The sequence below is a fragment of the Pollicipes pollicipes genome, unplaced genomic scaffold (genome assembly GCF_011947565.3).
Source record: "Pollicipes pollicipes isolate AB1234 unplaced genomic scaffold, Ppol_2.1 Scaffold_4740;HRSCAF=5597_pilon_pilon_pilon, whole genome shotgun sequence".
NCBI classification, from domain to species: Eukaryota; Metazoa; Arthropoda; class Thecostraca; order Pollicipedomorpha; family Pollicipedidae; genus Pollicipes; species Pollicipes pollicipes.
Genome location: NW_023596545.1, coordinates 20,420,704 through 20,435,890, shown reverse-complemented (window position 1 = coordinate 20,435,890; position 15,187 = coordinate 20,420,704).

The following is a 15,187-nucleotide window of genomic DNA, read 5'->3' as shown; positions in this document are numbered from 1 at the left end:
ATCCAGGCCAGGATCCGGCGCGGACCTCAGCACGGCAGTGGGCAGCGGCACTGTGGACAGTGGTGGTGTAGGCACAGCAGTGGGCAGCGACACTGTGGACAGTGGTGGTGTGGGCACAGCAGTGGGCAGCGGCAATGTGAACAGTGGTGGTGTGGGCACGGCAGTGGGCGGCGGCACTGTGGGCAGTGGTGGTGTAGGCACGGAATCCTGGGCTGATGGTGACATGGTCGCCGTCGTCATTGGGGCTTTACGACACAGTTGCTGAGGCTATATGGCGTCGCGTGCCTCTCACCCTGGCAGGAAGGTAGGGCACCGCGGGGAATCGAACCCCGTACTTCTGGTTTCCCAGACGTGGAGTGGTTAACTGATGGATCCCGTTCATAACAACTGATTAACTGGTGGTGACATCAATGGCCCGTCCTGCCTGAAAGGAATGGCTTGCGGCGCCTTGGGGATACGCGGCACGGGATCAGCGCTGTAGTGCCTCCAGACCTGATCGGCATGCCTGAAAATGATTCTGCCGTCACCCTGTTCAACTGTCAATTTCACGCCATTCATGCCTAGAACATGGCCGGGCGCCCAACTGCACCTCTCTGCACCACGCACACGGACGACAGCCAATACATACACCCTGTCAACCATTGGCAGATCCCGTTCATAATGGCCCTGATCACGGTAGCTGTTTGAACATTCCACCGCTAACGAACACGCTGTCCTTTATGAGGGACCATCGAATCTAAGTGGGTACAAGGTTGTCTTCCAAAAAACAATGGTGCTGTTGATCAGTGTCATGCCATGATGTGTCATTCGGTATCGAGGCAAAAACCGGGACATCTTTGTCCCGACGAATCACACGTTCTGCTTACATAGCCCATTTTTATGATGATAACTCATGGCATGACAAAAGAAAAAGAACGGCTCATTCTAGAACAAACAATGCCTCCCTCTCGCTCCTTGTATAAGTTATGGTCATCTGCATGACGTTCAAGTAGCACACGACTTTATTTGCTTATTGAGTGATTAAGTGGCTTCCCTAATGTTGAGGGATAGAATATCGTAAGCATTAAAGCATGAGCTGTTCATGACAGGTTCTTACGACGTCGGTATTTTCGGTAAGGCCTCTTCGGGAGACTTATCTGTGGTGTTCTTTTTTCATGTGCTTTAGAATGGCTCTTCGTCGGCGCACGGTTAAACAAACGTCTGGATAGAGACACTGTAACGGCGATGTATCTTATGTTGTGAAGGTTGCACTCGTTATTAAGGCAAACATCTTGGTAAACAGCTTGCTTTTCTCCAGTTGATCTTGCTCTTGCTGTTTGTTATTACGTATTAGGAGATTCCAGTTTTGTTTTTGCTTGTTATGTTTTCGCTGATGATTTGCCGAATGAGGTCTCTGTAACGCTTCACCATGGGTGTCTGCGTTCTTCTCGCAATCCATCAGAGGAGGGTGACTTGTATTCAGGCCACAGCGACAGTCGGGCTCGCTCGCGTTGTGATACACGAGTGCGAGTCGCGGTCCTGATCGTGGTCGGATCCCAGCTGACGTACTAGGGGTCGTATTCAGCATGCGTCAGCTTACGAGCGCCGACGGACTGCTGCCGGGCGACCTCTGCGCTCGCGCGTACTGGCCCCACAGCGTTCCAGCGCAGTTTACGATGACATTGTAGAGCGCGTGCACAGGCTAGCCTGACGGCAGATGAGCACAGTGACAGGTTCGCCACAGGCTAGCCTGACGGCAGATGAGCACAGTGACAGGTTCGCCACAGGCTAGCCTGACGGCAGATGAGCACAATGACAGGTTCGCCGCAGGTAATCTAGCGCTCTTGATGACATTGCAGGATCACGAGTACGGACAATGAGTGGGCGCATACAAAGCGAGCGGATGCGCAAAGGGCAAATAATTGGAAGTTAGTCGTTGCAACAGACCGCAAAGAATTGGAAGCTAGCCGTTAATGTCCGTTTACTTTATGGGCAGCCTTTTTATTTCTAATATTTGAAAAGTCTGATTTGGTTTTCTTGGTGTCTCTTATCTATTGGAATATTTTTGCCGCTCCTGTTCCCGTTTCAGTTGGTGATGGGTTGGTTCATTCACTTATGAATTCAAATATCCGTTGTTGAGGGCCCGTTTTACTCTCATGGGCTCTGATTACAAAAGAATCCACGAACACTTTCGAAACGTTCTGCGTTTAAGGGCTCTGGTGACACTTTTGTACCAATCTGGACATTCGCTGTCGGCATTTTAGGGAATATCGACGTACACTGAGGTTACAAACCGGTGTCTTCGAAGTTATATTTCAAGCTTAAAGCAGTTACGATACCGGTTTGGACAACAAACTTCCATTCCCTGATGTGCTGGTCCAAACCAGAGATGGTTCTCCAGCCAGCACATGTCCTCAAACAATCCCTGAATGCAAACCACAGGTGTACTGCAGATATGTCGATAACATGCTTGTTGATGTCAGAGACGGGGCCCACCTCCACCAACTGCAGGCCGCCATGCAGTGGCAGCCTATGTGAAGATTCCCAACTGACCTGAGTGTCAATAGTCGTTTATCAATTCTTGACATCGATGTAGATGTGAATAATGGGCCCTCTGTGACGATTGTGCACCATAAACCTACCGATGCTGGCAGATGTATGAACGCGTCTAGAGAATGTCCAGAGCGTTACCGCACGGCCGTCATCCGTTGGTTTGCACGAGACGCTCTAAAATATTGCTCCAGCTGGTCCGGCACGCACACGAATTTCAACGATGCAAGCAACTGCTCGTAAACAATGGCTTATCGAACAGCGCCAAGACAAAGAGATAAGGTCCAACTTGAGCCGACAAAATCAAACACCACACACACACCCGCACGCACGCACGCACGCATACACGCACACACGCGGGTGCCCACACCCACACCCACCCACCCCCCATATATATATATATATATATATATATATATATATATATATTATAACAGTGTGCGTATTTGCTCTTAGTACAAGATGTCCCTGGCTATATTTTGGAAACACTTACCTGATTAAATGAAGTCCCACCATCTGACCCCTTTAAATGAAATCTCACAATCTGCACAGAGATTTTCAGTGCCTACATACCTATCTTGAATCTCAATCCAATATTTTGGGACTTAAATATGAGGTGCCATTTTAAATTGTGTTGCTCTTGCTGGTGTCCCTGCGTGGCGGAAAAGCAGCACGCGGCAATATTCATATTTAGGTGGTCGTTGGTCGCAAATTTCTTGGAGTTTTGATCTGTGGCAGGTGCGAATGCCTGGCATTCGTGCATTATTTTTATGAACGACTCTTTTGTTGGATTCTCTTCAGTCAATACCTGCCGCTTAACATCTACGAAGTGAATGAAGCTGGGAGATTTTGTTCCGGGTGCCTGCGGCGAAAGAATTGGGAAAACACGTTAAAGCAAATGTTCCACATTCATATGGGGTTTGAACCGAAATAGCCATCTTGATGGCCTTCCGGTACTGTTTATAATCCTGCGCTTCCTATGACCCAAGCTCTTCTATTTTTTTAGCTGCACGCCCGAGAAAATAGGGTAGAGTACTTCGGAAAGAATGTTTCAAAGTCACCTTGGCATCTATAACGTCATAATAACGTCACTCAAATTTTGTTGTCCCGTAAGCCATGCGGCGTTCCAACTCAAGAAAACAGATTGTCGAAGAGCTCATATCTGGCGTTCGTGAGCACGATTTCTAGATATAGCGACCGTCAATCGACTCTATCAATGGTTTGCAAGGCACGATAACGTAATCAAACCATGACGCATTGAGGAAAATTTTTCACTTAACAGATAATTTGCTGTCTAGAGCAGTTTTTCCACTTAAAGAGCACAGCAATAGTTATAAGTGAGCTTGTTTCATCATATCTGATGCTTTCTTCAACGTATTCAAATGTGAAACATTCTTTTCAATGTTTTGGGTGAGCATTGGTTACAGTTCACTGGGCCATGTCCCTATGCAGTGTTTGTGGCTTGATTTGTTGCAACTTAAATCACAGCGGGTTTCTTCGAGGCGACTTTCGAAAAATTATCAGTTGAGCGCATTAAAACTATTAAAGCACAAGTTCTAGAGAATGGTGATGCGTATTGCCAAATGTCTAACAGCAGTAAAACCAGTGGCTGTAAAAACACAGACCGAAGAAGACAAAGACTAAAGGCGTTGCTGGTCAGAACGGGCCAGGGCGATGAAGGCCGCTGAAACTGCTCAATTGCCGGTCAGTTGACGCTAAGGCTAGCTGGGCCTGTCGTCTCGCTCGCAACCAGCGAAACCCGAAAAAACTTTTGAAGCAAGTATGCAAACTTAAGCAAACACTGACAGGTTCTCTGATTTTAGTTTGGCTAATACCATCGTTCATGCATAGCTCCATAAGGCCATTAATCAACCTTGCAATACAGACTCATTGCTGGACGGTCCACTCGATGGGCACAAGTGCAAGGCACGTGTGTTTTAAACAGGGGGTATGCATGGCTTCACGAACTGGGCACAACTCGAGATTTCAACCGAGTAACAGTATTTGTGTATGCTGCATGCGCGCAAAAATATTAAAGCCCCTTGTAACGTGCATCCGAGCCTCCCATGAATAGGCACTAGTTTGAACAGTGGGCACAACCAGGGGGGGGGGGGGGATCCGAGCCTCCCATGAATACGGCACTAGTTTGAACAGTGGGCACAACCAGGGGGGGGGGATCCGAGCCTCCCATGAATACGGCACTAGTTTGAACAGTGGGCACAGGGGGGATCCGAGCCTCCCATGAAAACGGCACTAGTTTGAACAGTGGGCACAACCAGGGGGGGGGGTGCTGGACGGGGCCCGGTGCACCTTTGGGCCCGATTTGTTATAATTTCTCCCCAAAGACGACTCCCAAGTCTCCCGACAGGAAGTTAACAATCACCATCGTGTGTTCTCAGTGCGAATGCATCATGGCGATGATAAACTCCCGGTTCCTTTTTTCGTGATGGCATGTCTGTTGTGTATTATCGCCCGCCCTGTGCCGGTGTCGCGTGGACTAGCCTGGGAGGCACATCTGACCTGACCGATAGGCAACATCAGGGCATGATAGGTGTGCAAGTTGAGAACCGAGACGAGGTTGTCCTGACAATGCGGTTGCTGAGACCGACGTGGCACTGGTTTTGTTCGCTGTCGTCGCTGCTGCCCAAAAACAGCTTAGTTCTATTTACATAAATCATTTCCCTGCACATGAGTACAATTTAATTTACGCGGGATCCACACTGATAAGATGAAATCATGGGGTAAAAAAATGACAAAAAACTGGTACGATGAGGTCATGGGGTAAACGACGAGACAATGTCCTCGACGATTCCGCATAACGTCAAACAAATGCCGCTGTTTTCCTCAGAGATGATACGCATTACTACTATGTGCTCGCCTCGGTCACCACTGCATAATTCACCAGTCATGGCGGAGATGGAGGCATTTGAGACATATCGGTAGCCACCCTCTGTTGAACCAGACAGCAGCACCAAGCGGGACGCCATCTATTCTTGCTGTAGGCGCGGACAATACATGCCAGGGTGTCAAGAGTGCACCGCAGGGCGCAGTGAGCGTGAAACGTGACGGAGTGCATATTATCCAACCGCATATTTGTCCCCGATTTGCAATTCTGTGCTTGCAGTGTACGTGCCGATAGAGCATAAAAGAATGATAGCAGACCATGTCGGAGGAAAATGTTGTATGGATCTTGAAAAAGTACTTAGCCGTGCCAAGCTGGTATCAATGAATACATCACTGACTATCAGACTTACTGGCTCCGACTGCCAGCCTGATAATGATATTCCCTCATCGACAACGAACATATAACAGCCAAGGGGCGCACTAAGGCAATTATATCGATAGCGTACATCGCTCTTCCAACGATGACGCTATCCACCCTGTCTCTTAACTCACCTCTTCATCCTAAACTCTCGTCCCGCCCCATGTCGCCGGGATACGCTGCCACCTTAAGACATGGGCTGTCTTCGCGGCCGTCTTGAAGGGCACCCCGCGCACACCCTAAAGAAGGTTTCCATGCGGGTAGGTCTCGGCAGCGGGGTGGCCTCCTATGGAAGCCGCAGTTTTCCCGACTACTTACCCCGCCTCAATTCCTTAGCTCTGAAAAGGTCATCACTGACCGGAAGGACCTTACCTGATACCAAAATATACCTAAACAAGCCAACACTGTCCCGATAGTCACTGGTCTGATGAATACTGACTTGAAGAGCCACGGGCAGTATGGGCCATGCGTAACCGGGCCTCAGGCTCTCAGAGATGGTGGGGCCGACCCCGAACATACCCAGCGTAACACCGCGCCGATACCGACGCTTCAGGCGCGGTGTCTGCCAAGGCGGCTTCGAACAGCCCGGACACCGTCGGGGATTCACCGCCAATCCCTGGCATAAAGCCATGTGACGTTATCGGGGTGGCGACCAATCATGAACGGGCCAACGAGGCAGCACCAACGAGCTCAAGGGCCTCCGGAGCGGAAAAGTCACCCGGGGAGAGGAGAGCCAGGACACGGCTTTACTCGAGCCTCATTGCCGAGTTGAACGATTCCGGAGGTGGACGTGTCAAACGGATACAACGGGTAAGAGAATGCGAGGAGCCACTTCGCTCTCGTGTTCAAGCGCTTAGCAGCACTGGTGCATGGCGGAAGAACAGGACATGCGCTGGTGAAGCCCCCGAGTGGCCAAAATCCCGGCTGGTCTTCCAGACCCTACAGATGCGGCGTAGTGGTGCCTTGCTCATTCAGCCGCCGCGTTGAATGTGTATCCAGTTATTTCTAGGCATTCTACAGTAGAAAAATGCGCCGACCGCTCATTTCCGTGTATATTTTTGCAGTGCTTTAAGGTATCTCATAAATCGGTTGGTTATGCTGAGTTTGAGGCATCGCACAGCGAAAAATAGATCTTTCTCGTTAACTGATTTTGTAGAGAGACTGAACTCGTGTCCAGAGCAATTTTGTAGTAAATTGGATCTTAAATTGGTATGTGCACGTACTAGTCAGATACTTTGTACGGCGCAGGACAGGCGGAGCAAAAGTAAAAGTAAATGTTGTCGTGATGTAGACAATTCTAACCTTAAGCGAATGCCACCCTAGTGGTTTTTGGGAGCACATGGAAATACTGGTTTGTCACGGCTTTGGAATATCTCTTCTCTATGGGTTTGGCACACAGAGATTCAACATTGGCATCGCCACTAAGCGTCCACGCGCAGCTGACCACTCAAGTGGTATGGAAAGGGTTGGCTTTGAATCGGGCGAGGCTGTGGAATTCTAATGAAGAAAACAAGGGATTTGGGACGTTCTACGCTTTTGGTGATTGTGAGCAAAGTGTTGCAAAACACGAAAACAGCCGGATCGGATATTAGCAAAACAAGTGTTGTGGGCAAGGTAAAGGTCTGCACTGTAGTCACTTTATACGCCCTTCTGGTTTAAACCACGGGACGTTTCATTCCAGGCCTGTTTGGGAAGACAGTAGAAAGAGCGTTATTCCACGGAAAAAAACCCCAGGAAAATGGAGATATAGATGGGCTAATATTTCGGCAGCATGCCTTCGATGAGACTATGGAAACGATAGCGGAAGTTATTGTGATTATTACTGTCTTATCGATGTGAATAATGCTCCTCTCAAATGTTTTGTGAAACATTTGGGACAAACAGCTGTTTGGGAAAAGACGGCACTGCCCGCTTGTCCGCTTGATGGCTGACGCAACTACTTAAGGATCAGACGTCAAGATCGCTAAGCACAGCTTTAAAACGGCACGCTCGCCCACACCGTGCAGTCGGCTTCACGCCACCGTCCGCCCTGGTTATGGAGACACGATGTGAGTGCTTAAAAACACCCCAAAATGGGATGATCCCTGGTTTGGAGCAGTGTGTGATGGAATGCTGAGATCGAGCGCTGGGTTTCCCAGTGTCCGTATTTGTCTCCGTCAGAATATGGAAGACTTGTGTCGATGTGGTGCGATGCGATGGTGGGCTTCCGAGGTCCGAACCTGGTTGAAGCGCTAGTCGGCAGCTTTTTACGCGTCATTTCTTACTTTCACCTGAGTGGTTGGAGGGATATGTTCTATTTAAATTGCAACGTTCCAAGCAAATCACTCCTGGTCGAAAACCGGTGAGCAAATACAAATTTAAGCAAAACGAATTTTACATAGTTCTGCGGATTGTTGCCAAGAGATGCATGATGCTTAAGTAATTCGTTCCATAGCTGTTCATTTCTACAAAACATGACGAGCGGACTATGCGGAACCGGGCTTCCAATAAGACTTGAGCAAACCTTGATTTGGCATTCCGTTGTCCTTGAAATGTGAAAAGGAATCCAAAAAGTGCTAGATTTCTTCCGACAGCTGATGTTTGTGCTCACAGCAGCACTGCTCTGCACTTAAAACGTGCCTTGTTAACAGCCCAAGCTTTTTTAGCTTTCATGTAACCAAGCGGATCACTCCGAAAGAACCTCTTCCATTGTTTCCCCGACAGGTCCGCCTGCGTAGCCGCCGCGCTGTGCTGACCCCCCCCCCCCCCCCCCGCCATGCCCAGGTCATGCCGGAGTCGTGCGTCAGCTGCCGGCTCTGTCGGGTCACCTGTAGCGGTCCCTTCTCCTGGCAACAGCACATGGACGGGCTGCAGCACGCCAAGCGCGCCGCCCTGGTCAGGTGGGCACTGCGCGCCGGCCGCACCCACCGGGCCGGCTGTGACTGGTGTGCCAGCGCCGCTGCTGACACTTGCCGACAGGACCTGGTTGCTGTACTGCTTGCATTGCACCGTACTCTTTTACATTGACTAGCCGGTTACTGAACACATTTTCGAGACTGTTACATCCACACAACCGTCGCGATAGCATAGACGTGGAGGAGACAGGAGTCGTGCGGTACACATGCGGCATGGGGTATGGTAAGGGTTGAGCATATGCGTCCTGTAGCTTGCCAGTCACATAAGGCAAGCTCATCTGTTCGATAGGGATGGGCGTTGGGACTTATTTGGGTTCTTTCCGGCGAAAGAGCGAGGACCAGGTTGCTGCAAGCAGCAACTGTTTGCTTTTGTGTCACTAAACACGCATGACTGTCGGCGCAATATCACGCTTCGGGCCGTGACTGTCGGCGCTGCGCCACTTCTGACACCAGCCGACATCTGCGCAGACGGTCGAGCGACGGGGCACCGCCGCCGAGCGACCTCTACTTCTGCGATGCGTGCCAGCTGGAGTGCAGCGGTCCGGTGCCATGGCAGCAGCACCTGGAGAGCGCGCGGCACCAGCGGCGCAGCCAGCCGGCGCCGACTCCCAGCATCCTCTTCAACTGCAGCTTCTGCGACCGCTGCTGCGACGACGAGCCGGCCTGGCGTCGTCATTGCGAGAGCGAGGGGCACCAGCGCGCGCTGACGGAGGCCGGCGGCGCGCTGGTGCAGCTGATGCCGGTCCCGGCAACAGCACCAGCGCCAGTGTCAGCGCCAGACCCAGCTCTGGTGTCGACGCCAGCGCCGGCGGAAGGACCAATCCCAGCCAGAGCTCCAGCTCCAGTGCCAGCGCCGACAGGCCAATCGTTCGTGTGTCGCCCGTGCAGCGTCACGTGCTCGGGCCCCGTGTCCTGGCAACAGCACGTGCGGAGCGGTCGTCACACCAAGCTGACCTCCAGCGACACGCAAAGCGAGTGACAGCAGTCGCTACGACCCGCATCGGCGCCGTGTCGTGTTCGACCTTAGTCCGGCGTTGCGCACTCACGTCTGCGCTGTGAGTGGGGCCTTGTGTCGACTCGACGGGTCGAATTTACGAGCTTATTGTCTGCTAATCGTCAATGCCGATGCTTCAGACGCCAGTATGGTTTCGTCGTGCTTTCATGGCGTGAAATGCAGAACTTTTTAAGCCACGCCGAGGTAAAAACAGTGGAAACACTGGTCCTGGACGCAACATTCACACACCACTGGTCATCCTGTGCGTCCGTGCATAATCCAGACAGCGTGTGATTCTCGTGCGTCGCTAATTTGCCATCGTGCCATTGTGCTCTCATTCATGGCCTCGTCCTGGTAAGGCACTGCACTGGTGTATGCCTAGAGGGGATGTTGTGCTAATAAGGCACAGAACTCTTGGGTCCCAATAGGGTATTGTCCAGCGACAAAAACAAACGTGTGAGCAATGCATTTATGAAAACGTCTCCGCTATTCGACACGGGGAAGTTTTCCCTAGCAGAATTGTGGCTGATTCAGATTGGAGTCCGTATCCGCTCTGAAGAAATCCCGTCTTTCGACTTATGCTCGGTTCACACCGCCATAGGACAGGACAGGAAAGGACAAAAACCCAGCCCAAAACGTTCGAATCAGCTGGGTTTGTTCCGTTCCCAGCCGTCTGCGGTTAGGACCGGGCTTGTGATGGCGTCTTCTCTGGCGCGAATGCGGCGGATGTTTCGAACCTTTCAGCAAACGGCAGGAACGTACAAAGTTGAGTAGTGTTCAACTTTCTTCAAGTCCGTTCCGTGATTCTTGTCCAGATCCCAGCTTGAAGGCGCATTGGTGGTATAATAGCAGGCATGTGTGTAGAAGTAGTAAACTGTGGGAAGTTTTGCGCTTTGGTGGAACGACTCTGTTCCTATTTCAGCCAGCAGGGTGTGCTTGAAGGTGGCGGAATACTCCTTTTTTAGTCTGTGGTTTGATTAGCATGGGTAAAAATTTAGTAGGAAAATAGCTTTATGAGACAGGCGAACGTGCTCATAGTACAGACTACTCCCCGTGCTCACCGCGTCGAGTCAGCGATTCCTGCACCCAAACCGCACAGCTGGCCTGTCTGAGCTCTTCCTTTTCTTCGCCAAAAGCATGAGAAGGCACAGTGCCTGTTTCCTGTTTGAGATTCTCCTTTCTCAATCAGTCAGGAAAAATAACTAACTATCCGACAAATGCTGTTCGGTTGGTGTTTTCTGATGTTCAGAGCACAAAAAAACTTGGCCTTCACAATCCGCAATTCATTCAGAATGGGTGAATAACAGAGGACGCCACAGAATGAGCTGAGAATGTCGGGTGTGTCGCAAGCCACACAAAGCTTTGCTGTCAGCTGAGTATATTTGTGGTGCCAGATACGCGTATTGTTTCCAGACCTAGCGGCGTTTTACACTTCGAAAAGTAGCTAGAAACGGCAGTACTTTCCTGACCGTTGTTGAACTGTGGCGATGCGAACCGCGCTTTAGGAGAGCAATAATCTCCTTGAGAGGCATTAGACGAATTCGGGCACGGGTACTACTCGGTGAGGGTATGTTCGGGTATTCGGGTATCATCGTGATTCTAACACAAAGTCGAACAAAAATGAGCCAAATAAGAAAAATTATGGTATCAGAATGTCTTATGATGGACAAGGCATGATGGTCTAATTACGCCAGATGAAGGCGCAGTACATATTGCACTTTGTACTAGGACTGCGTCACGTGGCATGTTATATTGCTCAATCACCTACGTAGCGTTGATATTCAACGATATCGTCCCGGCTCCGATCTGGAGTTGAATCACAGCATCTTCGGCACAGCGCGCCATACATGGCGACTCGCCAGCGTGGACGGACTCTTGGCAGAGGACTCCCTGGCAGTGTCTCGGGGCACGGTACGGGACCGCAGGGTGTCTCGGGGCACGGTACGGGACTGCAGAGTGTCTCGGGGCACGGTACGGGACCGCAGAGTGTCTCGGGGCACGGTACGGGACCGCAGAGACGCAAACCCACTGCATATCAACTTCTGAATGTCATTCCGCACAAAAATGAGATGGGTTTACGTCAACTAGGCATTATACAAGCATACGCCTTCTGGCGATGTACTAGATTGTGGCTTTCCAGCCCTCTACGTTTTCTTCCCGAAACTACATACAACATGGCGCGGAAGGCTCGTAGCAGAGCAGCAGAGCGACGTTCGGCTCATTTAGGTAAGTAGGCAGGCCAACGCAGTTTGTCCCATCAGGCTGCAGCGCGCAGAGGAGACGAGCACTAGTTCAATGAAAATAATCGCTTGAACGTATCAAAGGAATTATACGCACAATGCTTTGAAGTAACTCACTTCCCAGACGTGTCCAATGGTACTTGGGTCATTCCACGACAAATCGATCAGAGGATAACGTGGCAGCCTTTTCAGATTTGACAAAAAGTGACGCGGGACAATTATACGGCTTAAACACGATTCTGCGAGTTTTCGAGCCGTGCGGCCAACCACTAAGGAACTAGGAGCAGATGGAAATGCGGGAATACGTCAGAATCTTTTTCACCTTGCTCGAGTGAAAACAGCTTGATGTGTATGTTTGGGAAAAGTGCATAGGAAAGCTTAGCACGCATATGTTTCGGAAACGTGAGTCATTGCAACAGCCAAGACCAGCGTGGTACATGTCGTGACTTAGTTTGAACTTTGTTTGGTCTTCCCTAAAAAAAATGGCAACTTGGATTTTCGTTCATTTTGCATGCGATCAAATGCCAATCGATTGCCGTTCAGACGTACGGAAAATCGATGGGACGTTTTCTAGAGCGGTCGCAAATCGAATTTGACCATCGACGAATCACGCACGGTGCACGCCATCGGCCGGCCGGCCGGTGTTGGGTGACCGGGCGCGATCGCCTTATTGCGTCGGGAGCTATGATCATGACCAGCCAATTATTTCAGTTTTTCACCAGTCACTTTCACATGCTTCAGGAGCTTTACAACGGTATCTGAATGAGGAGAGCATGCTTATCAACCTTACGTACCCGTCGTACATCACGAGCAGCGTGGATGGCAGCGCGTCGTGCGCTCCGCGTCGATCACCGTTGAATAAGGTTCAGCTGAAGCTTAACATGAAAAGAAGCAAACAGTTAGTCTGAAGTTGCATTAGTGCTGTCCGTTCTGGCCTTGAGCCGGAGCAAAGTCGCTGTGTGTGATGGGCCGGCACGCCTGCAGTCCCCACACACGTGTCATTCGATGTGGCACGCATCTAAAGCGACGCCGTCTCCGAGCAAACCAGGCCGGGGCCCACGAGAGGGTTAGTGAGTGTCGAGTCTCATTGCCGAAAGTTAGAGAAATGAATGACTGCAGGTTTGTTGCCCTCAGTAAGTGCTTGCATGGAATGCTCAATTAAAAGAATCGGTCCAAACTAATTTGTCAAAGTCGAATAACACTCAAAACTAGTCGAAGAACGCTCAACAAATGGTTTGTGCGGTTTGGAGATATCACGGCGAGGGCGGTGCAAACTATCTGTCATCATCACGAACAAGATCTGTCAACTTGTCCAGTTGTCACAAATATGCGGAATTTCCGTGTCGAACTGAAGACATTTGCGGAGCCGTTTGACCTGGCACAGTAAAACAAGCAGGAGTTGGTGCAAAATCACCGGCAGTTTTCTGGAGAACCCTCTCTTAATGGAGGGGTAACTAGCATATGGCTTGCAGGAAAAAGCACAATCATTGGCCAAAACGAATATTGATGCAACACCGTAACGAGTGGGTATGTCGGAGCCACAGAATCTATGGACACAAGCTTCGGAGCAACGGCAGGATTGATCTAGGTCAAGAACGCGCGAGACCGGATCGCGAGATCATGATCTCGCGATTCATGATTGATTCATGATCATGATTCTCGCGATCATGGCTTATCTGTCAGGCACATGCGCACGCACCATCTTTCTATGAATAATCTGTTATATGTTTTGCATTCTTTTTTTGCATATTCAGTATTTTCACCCCAACGTTTCATTTTCATTCGTGGGCGTGCTTATCATCAAGTGATGGCTGATGAAACCTGCAAAACGGAGCAATGCTTGGAACATAGGTTTAAAACGCACGGACGCTGAAATGAGCATGCAGCTACAGCCGCCATCTCCCCTTGAAAAATACGTATCAGTTGCAGTAACACCAATAAACATACCTGCTCGAACGTCCAAAGTAATCCCGCGCGGGATGAATGCGGCGCGAAACGCTGATTGTAATGAATCAGTTGTAGTAAAACCTACGGTGCAGAACAGACAACGATATGAACTGCTCGCTTTACGTTTTCGAATTCGCATCAACTGAAATCAACAAATGACCAGCGACATAACTTATTACAAACTACTATGAACGACGACTTTGGAACTGATTTTGTTTGAACTGCAGTATTTTTTCAGAAAATGAGGTCAAATGAGAAACTAGATCACGTGTAACCGGGGCTCCTCAAAGTTTATCTGCCAGCCCCGCTGTGACGTCACAGCGGGGCGCCTGGACAAGCCGCAGGATTGTAAGCCCATACGGAAGGGTCTTTTAAACGCCGCTTCCGGGCACATTGAGAAGGTACAGACCGCTGAAACGCTTTCAGCATTAGGCAAATGGCATGGTCTCTTGTGCGCCAGGTGCGCTTCTGAAGCTCAGCGTCCTAGCTTTGAATTGCATGTCATTTTACACAGGCGTTGCAACGCTATTGTAGGTGGCGCCACTGGTACCGACACCTGGTTTATAGATGACGCTAGTGTTATTCTTGGGCTTATGATACTCGGTTTTCCTAGATACTTAAATCTTGCTTCTCGAGGCCGTCTGCGCGTTGGAATGCAGGCTGTGCTTGCTGGGTTCGAAATATCTTAACACCTTGCATGCAAATGCCTTCCCTTTATTTTGTTCAGCCACTATGGCATGTTCTCGGCTCACTTGCCTGTCATTCTAGTTTGGACGTCACATGATGGTCGGTCACGGTATTGGTTACTTTCACGTGTGGGCCAACTGAGTTTGACGTTGAATTAAAAATTTGGCGGTCGTTTTGTCATGGTTGATGCGTTTTACACCCTCAAACTGGCTGGATATTGAACGCCTTACGATGACATGCGACATTTCGAATTCATCATCATGACTGCGTGATAAGGTTGGTCGAAGAATAATTCGTTCCCCCAAAACAATTCTGCCCACGTATGAGATGGATGTCATATGCAGAAAGATTACAACCCCGAGCAAACTAATAACTTCGGTGCATCTGTTGCGATGTACCGGATGTAAAGCACATGCAAAACGGAAATACGGCATAGATATACAACACGATACCAGATAATGATATGTTTACAAAATGCCGGAAGCGGAGGAAACAGCAATAATACCAAAAGAGCTGTAGCAGCAAGCTATCCGCGTCAAGACGCACAGAGATGCGCCGGAGCCTTCAGCGTCCAGGCCAACTAATAGTAGCACGATGTAGTCGGGAAGGCGTCACCCGCCTTTTAAGCATCAGA